The 3,165-nt window shown below is 36.5% G+C and overlaps 1 long non-coding RNA gene across 2 annotated transcripts in view; it reads right to left on the bottom strand.

The window, feature by feature from the left end:
• The window catches only part of LOC128247355 (uncharacterized), a 34,213-nt gene that overhangs the window by 30,542 nt on the left and 506 nt on the right, over positions 1 to 3,165 (bottom strand). The gene's annotated exons all lie outside the window — the stretch shown is intronic.

The raw sequence follows: 3,165 nt of genomic DNA, 5'->3' as shown, positions 1-3,165 counted from the left end.
TATATATATATATATATATATATATATATATATGTATGTATATATGTATATATATGTGTATATGTCTATATACATACATGTATATATGTATGTATATATGTATATATATATATATGTGAGTGTATGTGTGTGAGTGTAGGTGTATACAAACATACAAATACACATATAGACTATATACACAGATCGATAGATAAGTGAATACATATAGTCATACGTACATACGTACATATAGAGACTCGGACACACAGATGCATCAGTTGACATATACACTCGTATATACACACAAGCACACACACACAGCCATACACACACATATACACATAGAAGTATCAACGATGAATATACAAATTGAGATGCTTATAAAATTCCATTTAAATATCATCATTGGAAATCGCAAATACAAATATATATTGAACAAGTGAGGGCGCGTATATATCTATATATAGATTGATACTTTAATAGGTTTCGGCCAGTATACATCCAGGCCATGTCTAACTTAATAGCACCACCTGGCGAAGTCATTCAAATAAGGATTCGGGCAACATGGCCCACTTAAGTAGAGAGTTATTGCTCACGGAGATGTATCTGGGTTTAGGAGGTTTATCCGGTAACTTTACGGTGTCTGTTTCTACTTTCATGTGTTTTGGTGTAATATTAAAGAGAACGGAGCCAATTGAAATGAAATAATTGTGCCGTATTGTTGTTATGAGATGCGAGTGTTATTTATGCTGTGGGCCCAAGCCTTGAGTGTATCTTAAAGGCGATGCCAACATCATTTGGGCAATACCGATAGAATATATTCCACATCATGCAAATGATGGAGTGTACTCGGTGGCGTTGGAGAGAATGAAGCTTGAGCTTTTCTAGTCGACCCCAATTGTCAATGCCTGTCATGTCATCTATCTTGTTTGTAATTGACCTTTGAGGTTCATCAACTTTCAAGATATCTTGTTTCATATGTCCACAGTGGACAACAGTATTCAGGCTGGAGTCTGGCAAAAGTGGAGAAGGGAGGGATAATGGTGTGGATATCTCTCGACTAGAAAGTTCTGAGAATCCGGGAACATATTCTGCGGGCCATGTCATCTTTGCTGTGTATATGAGTGGCCCAGCTTATGTTGTTGTCCACAATTACTCCCAAGTCCCTGATGTTGTTGGATGCCATGAGAGTTTCACCCAAAGGAAGGGAGTGTTGGAGTTTCAGAGTATCCTCTTTTCCGAAGTGAATTAACTCAAATTTGTCCTCGTTCGGCAGCATATTGTTCTTTTCCACCCATTGGATGACAGTCGGTAGGTCTGACTGAAGACATGTCCGGTCACCCTCTTCATTGATGACATTATAGTTCAAATTTACAGAAAACTAAAGACAAAGACAGGTGAAGGAACAACAAACACGTATATAAGTTTAACGCTCGGGAAGAAGGGAAAAGTTGTTGACGTTTCGAGCTTAAGTTCTTCGGCAGAAAGGATTGACAGGAAAAAAAAAAAAAAAAAAAAAAAAAAAAAAAAAAAAAAGATAACGGAGAGAGAAACAAAATGTGTTGGGGCTAATGGCTCAACATGATGAAATGGCCGGAAGAAAGAGGCAGAGTGAAAGGGAGTTAATAACGCTAATCCGGCCGAAAGGGTGGGTGCGCAAGCGCGCGTGTGTATGTGAGAATAGTGTGTGAGTGTGTGTGTGTGTGGATGGGGGTCAGTGTGTGAGTATGTATGTGTAGGCAAGCTAAAAATTAAATGGGTCTGTGTGTGTGTGTGTACAAGTAACCTAGTGCGTACATTTTGTGGAGTGATGTGCATTTCATGTACTTCTGCGTATGTGTGCGTATGAAAGTGTGCACATGTTTGTGAGCTTATCATGTGTGTTTGTGTGTGTGTGTGTGTTTGTGTTTGTGTGTGTTTGTGTTTGTGTGTGTGTGTGTGTGTGTGCGTGTGTGAATGAGTTTATCGTATATGAACATTTTTTCATACATAAATATGTGTATACATTTATATACATATAAGTATGTGTGTATATGTGTATGGGTGTTTGTATAAATCTATGTATGTGTGAGTACATGAGTGACTCTGTGTGTGCGTTGTGCATGTGTGTGTGTGTGTGTGTGTGTGTGTCTTCACTTAAACAGTATGCTTCTATCTTGTATAATAGATTACTTGTTTGCTTGTATTAAGTGACTCCTTAATTAATTTATGTTTAATGGATAGATTTAATTGGATGTGTAAATCTGCCACCGTAACGGAGACTGCCAGGCTTGATTCCGTCTGATGGTTGGGATTTCTATTTCTATTTCACAGATATTTAGAAAATAGCAAGAGATTTATAGAAAGTATCAAATAAAAAAAAGTTACATAAGCTACAGCGTTTCCTTTTACAAGATATACACCCAGGCAACGGTGAAGTCTACAAGCTGGATCCTTATTCGATTCCGAAGTGGATTATTCCAGTTCATAAGTTAACCCATTGAATCAGCACAAATGGGGGGAAAATTATACCAAAGACATTTTTACTGAAAACGTTAGGTGGAACCAGCATAACGTTCAGAAAACAGATTATCTTAATTATGTGCGCATATACAGACTCTCCGATGGTATTTACCATAGTATTTTTTAGTAGAGATACCTACAATATGCTGCTGAATGTTTATTGAAATAGGATTTCGAAGTTCTCTCCCTTGCCTATTTTGAGAGTATCTTTATTAACACTAAAGGTATTTTTTGGCTATCCCGTTAAAATTCTAAGTTAAAAATTAATATCGCCTCAACACATCAAGTATGGTAGCTTGCACTTAGATAAATGTTCTTCATACGGAAGACTCCTTTAGAAAATTTTCCAATGTCAGTATGTATATGTACGTGCGTGTGTGTGTGGGTGTATGTATCTGTGTGTGTGTGTATTATGTGTGCTCGTGTATATATATATATATATATATATATATATATATATATATATGTAAGCATATAGGCTTGGATGAATATTGGCGTTGTTCAGTGCGTCGACCAAAATAGACTATATGTGACGTCTCTCATTCTTGCAGACTTAGCCATTCGTTAAATACATACATAGACACCCATATGTATGTGTGTGTGTGTTGTGTGTATGTTTATACTACACACAAACACATACATATACATATGTACACATACATATGTATATATATATATATATAT

Source organism: Octopus bimaculoides, chromosome 3, assembly GCF_001194135.2.
Source record: "Octopus bimaculoides isolate UCB-OBI-ISO-001 chromosome 3, ASM119413v2, whole genome shotgun sequence".
NCBI classification, from domain to species: domain Eukaryota; kingdom Metazoa; phylum Mollusca; class Cephalopoda; order Octopoda; family Octopodidae; genus Octopus; species Octopus bimaculoides.
Note: the sequence above shows the minus strand (reverse complement) of the source record. Positions and strands in the feature narration are given on the sequence as shown.